Below are 4,917 nucleotides of genomic sequence, written 5' to 3' on the forward strand. Positions count from 1 at the left end.
CTTTCACATTAAACCATAAGTCCCCCCAAATCACATCTACCTGCTTCATGGGGCACCAGAGGTAGGGAAGAGACCCTTGTGATCCAATATTGGAAAAAGGATCACCTTGCAAGGCAAAAAACTTAGATGAATACCTAAATAGGGGTTGTCAAGGGGAACCCTATGCTGTTTTTTTAAAGACAGGGATTAGGCTTTATATAGTATTTTTTACACTTTAAATATAAATCACTAGTGAGGTCCCTCAGTGCTGTATAATGTTGCTGCTATGAGGACTGCTGCAACATTCAAGCAATACTATTTATCATTAATAATTCTTGTTCATCGAGTAATAATAAACCAGTTTTGATCAGCAGATAGAACTTGACCAGTAGTTCTGCGAGACTCCTTTTTCATGCTAGTGCAAAACTGCCCTGGCGCCGGAAAATTTCCATCAAACAGTCATTAAGAATTAAGCCCTTTCCACCTTTGAAAAGTTCTGAAGGACCATGGGCAGGAAAGATCGGCAATCATGTGACCACCGATATTTACTGTCACAGTGGTCAAATGATCAGGACCCGTTGACCACTGTTTGTTAGTGATATATGTGTGGCACATACGTGTTAAAGCTCACATTTTTACCACTGCATATACAACTGCGTAAAAGTGTTTGTAGGAGTGGGCGATGCAAAGCACCTAGAACAGAGTCACTTGCCTGGCACAGGGGGTACCTTTACTTGTGCTGAGCATCAAATGAACTGGTCTCCACTTAATTAAAGAGGGATTTCACTGTAAAAAAAATTATTAAAAGCCAGCAGCTACAAATACTGCAGCTGCTGACTTTTAATAAATGGACACTCACCTGTTCCAGGATCCAGCAATGTCGGCAGCCGAGGCCGATCGATCGCTCGGCTCTCAGCTGCTGCCTCCGCCATTCTAGGTGAGGAAATCAAGAAGTGAAGCATTGCGGCTTTACTTCCCGGTTCCCTACTGTGCATGCACAAGTCGCACAGCGCAATAGGAATGGTCCACGCTGTCATTGGGACCCGTGTGTGTCCCAGCAGACAGCGCGGCGGGACAGGAAGAGGCATAGACTCCCGGAAGTGGGTGCAAATACCTGTCTTAGACAGGTATCTGCAACCCCCCCCCCCCCCGAAAGGTGTCAACTGTGACCCCTGAGGGTTCCGATGAGCGGAAGTTCCACTTTAGGGTGGAACCCTGCTTTAACTCTTCCTTTACCTGTGCACAGGCTGAGGTCCCCCGGCATTGCAGATCAGCTCCTGTTGCTGCAGAAAGAGTGCCGACAACATCTTTGCAAGTGGCTATTTCACCTGTCACATTAACACATTTAACAACAGGCTGCTTACCAAACCTTCGTTACCCTTGGTAACCACTGTATCTTCACACTGTTTTAACTCTATATACTGATGCTTTCCCCATTGTGCTAGTGACCGGAGCTGCAGACTATATGTCCTGGTTTCTTGCATTCTTTTAGTACCTTCAAACAAGGCAGAGGCAAAGTTTCAAAAGCTTTACTTGAGTATGCAGCATGATGGGAGTCACAAGATAACTGTTCAACAGTGCAGTCCTTTCCTAACATCCCTAACTACAGGCTTGTGGCTGCCCCAGCATTCCTGCACAAAAAAAGAGTCCATTCTCAGCAGAGTCCCTGGTTGGTATCTTCAGTGGTGACTGCAAGTCCCAGCAAGCCCCCTGCATGTGGAAGGCTCCAGGACACTGGTTTGTAGCAGATTTCCTGGAATCAGGACAGAAGCTCTCTCTCACACCTTGCTGGCTATCTGTGTCTTTCCTTCCCATGCAGCAGGCTGTGTGCTGCTGGGACTGCAGGGTTCAATGGCCCCAGACACACCTCTGCAGGGTGATGCAGTGAGATTGGGTTACATCTTCAGCTGTCAGGCTTTCTTCTTCCCATGTGGCTGGTCTCTCTAAGCAAAGCCTTCCTCCTGAATTTATGTGCACAGGGAGGGGAGCAGAGCCCCACAGATGCACACCAAGAGAGACCCAGGAAACAAGTTAAAGCGGAGGTCCACCCTAAAATGGACCTTCCGCTCATCGGATTCCTCCCCCCCTCCGGCGCCACAATTGGCACCTTTCAGGGGGGAGGGGGGTGCAGTTACCTGGATAATCCAGGTAACTGCACCCACTTCCGGGCTAGCTCTCTGCGGAAAGGGGCGTACATTACGCCCCTTTCCGCAAGTGCCCGCCCCCCTTCCGCAAGTGCCCCGCTGCCTGCTGGGAAACACACAGATCCCAGAGGCAGCGGGGACCGTCCTCATTGCGCAGCGCGGCTCGCGCATGCGCAGTAGGGAACCGGGAAATGAAGCCGAAAGGCTCCATTTCCTGATTCCCATACCCAAGATGGCGGCGGCAGCACTCGAGTGTCGATCTAGAGATCGGCTTCGGGTGCCGACATCGCGGGCGCGCTGGACAGGTAAGTGTCACTATTTTAAAAGTCAGCAACTGCAGTATTTGTAGCTGCTGGCTTTTAAAAAAAAAAAAAAAAACGCGGAGTCCCGGTGGACTCCCGCTTTAACTCTTCCCCCCCAGCTGGAGCAGCATTAATTACTATCGCTTCTCGGTCTTTTGGCTAAGATCAAGTGTAGTATCTGTTCTTATCAGTTACCAATAGGTGGCGCTTGCTTCCGTCCCTGCTCTACGGCGAGGTGGAGCAGGGGTGGCGGTTGCTATGCAAAGCCTGTTGGTGTAAAGGTGACCCGGAGCGGTTCGTAGCCGAAAGGGAAGCCTTCTGATGGGGATGGAGAACCACTGGTCGGCGCCAGGGGAGGGGACCCTGGCCTTCTGGCTTGGATTGTGGCAGCTTTAGCTCCAGTCAGTTTTTCGGGAGGGAACGTTTGTTCTCCTGTTCCAGCAGGGGGGCGGCCTGTACCTTCCGAATGTAATTAGGTAGGAGTGATGGGAGTGAGGGTGTGACCTGATGGCAAAGGGTCTCACCAAGCTCCTGGATCTTCATGCCTTTCTGGCTGGGGTGGGGGCTGTCGTGGTCTGGGTTGGGGGGTTGGGGATGCTTCTTTTGGAAAGCCCATGGTGATGTGCCCCTGGAGTGGCAGTCCAGGGGTGCCTTATATTCACTGTGCTATGCACTTTGATGTTCGGCACCTAGGTCACGTCACCATAACACGCTTTTTCACACCTGCCTCTAGGGCCCGGCCTTTTGGCTAGGACCAGAGGAATTTTTGATTCCTGGCCGGAGGGCCTGGTCATTGTATTGCACAGTGGCCACCTTTTCACTCTCCTCTTCACTATCCCTTTCCTCACTTTTTATTTATTTTATTTGTGTGTGTTTGTCACGTTTTGTCACTGCACGTGTGATGAGTAGGGTGTCGGTCCTCGGACCTATCCTGAAAGTCTTTGGGAGGGCGGACATAGGCCTTCTGGCTTGGTCCAACCTCCATTGGGGGCCTACCTTCGGGGAAGCCCCATAGTACCAAGTACCTAGGAGGTTCTGTTTCGGCAGTCCTCCTGGGGAAAGGAGGTTGTCTGGCTTCGGCTAGACGACCACTGATGAGTCTGGTACCTCAGTCCCTGTCTGGAGCCTAACGCCCCGGGGGATCAGGGTATGGTCCTTCCTTGTGGAGGACATCAGACACCTGTCTGCACTTTTTAGTGTTTCACTCTTTATGTGTGTGCACTTTTTTTATGCACCAGGTGGAAGTTTTTTGGGTGTGTTTTGCACGCCATGGGCTTTTAAAAAAAAAAAAATAATTAATTACTACCTGTCCACATGTTTACCATACATATAAAGAGACTGCAGATGACACAGCCCTTTAAACCTGGCCATGAGCAGTACAATGTTAAGGAGCAAGGCTAGACCCAAAATATACTAGAGACAGAGAGCACAGGTAGGGGTTTTACTACAAGAATTCAATTACTGCAGAGGATATAGCAGTGTAAGTGTCCAGGAGAAGGACCGTTTTAATTAGGGATAATAGGCCTAAACAGTGTATGCTTAACTTTTATTCTTACTACCGTATATATAAACAGCTGGTGCAGTGAACATGGGTGATAATGTGAAGTGGTTTAGATGCACTCTAGTTTTGCATTTAGTTTTGTGTTTTCCTTTTCTTTCCGTGTGCTGCAATCAAAAGGCTGCTACTAGAACAGCAAAAATGATGTTATGCTTACAGTTCCTCCAACTTAAAATGATGAAGCCCCAGAAATCCCTGAAACATTTTTTAAATGGAAGCTCTGCAGCAAACAAGGCAGTTTAACCTAAAAAAAAAAAAAAAAAAAAAAAAAACGTAATAAAACACAATAAAAGACAATATATCCCAAAAATAAATGAAAACCCCCAAATAATACACATAAACCCTTTTACTGCCACTGATGTAGAAACTATGTGGTGGCAGCAGAGCAGGTAAATCTCACAAGTCGACTGTCGATTGTCAGTCATGTAGCCACGGATTGTTTCCACACACCTCAGCACAACAGTCACCCCTTCCTGCTTGTGTGGCCCCTCCATATTTCCCAGGCAGACCTGGGATGAACATTGCGGGTGTCACTGAGTAAAGGGGAGGGAGACCAAGGAATGTCCTGTTCACTTTCCTTAGCCAGTATGGCTGGGGAAGAAGCTAATGAAACGCAATCTGTGTTCCACCAGCTTCACTGGAGGAGAGCTGAAATATAATTTTTTTTTTAGTAGAGGTGAATTGGGGAAGGGGGTATGGTGTTAATTCGCCTTTCCTTTTTTTTTCTGTTGAGGTTAACAAACACTTTAAATATTTAGAATCTGGGCTACTCTATTGTTATTTTTTTTTTGTAGGTGAAAATAAATAAATAAATAAATTAGAGTATATGAGGTGTGTTACTGAACCAGACCAGATCACCAGATGAAAGCAGTTGAAATTAGCCTAAAAAAATAAAACTAATACAGACATCACATCTAAGGACTGGTAAGCTGCT

General features: G+C 47.6%; 1 pseudogene; it reads left to right on the forward strand.

Annotated features, from left to right (window-relative positions):
• The first annotated feature begins 2,564 nt into the window (after positions 1 to 2,564).
• Positions 2,565 to 2,654, forward strand: LOC143986364 (U2 spliceosomal RNA; annotated as a pseudogene).
• The last annotated feature ends 2,263 nt before the right edge of the window (positions 2,655 to 4,917 follow it).

This window comes from Lithobates pipiens, unplaced genomic scaffold (genome assembly GCF_037356315.1).
Source record: "Lithobates pipiens isolate NorthernLeopardFrog02 unplaced genomic scaffold, aLitPip1_a1.2 Scaffold_16, whole genome shotgun sequence".
Classification (NCBI taxonomy): Eukaryota; Metazoa; Chordata; class Amphibia; order Anura; family Ranidae; genus Lithobates; species Lithobates pipiens.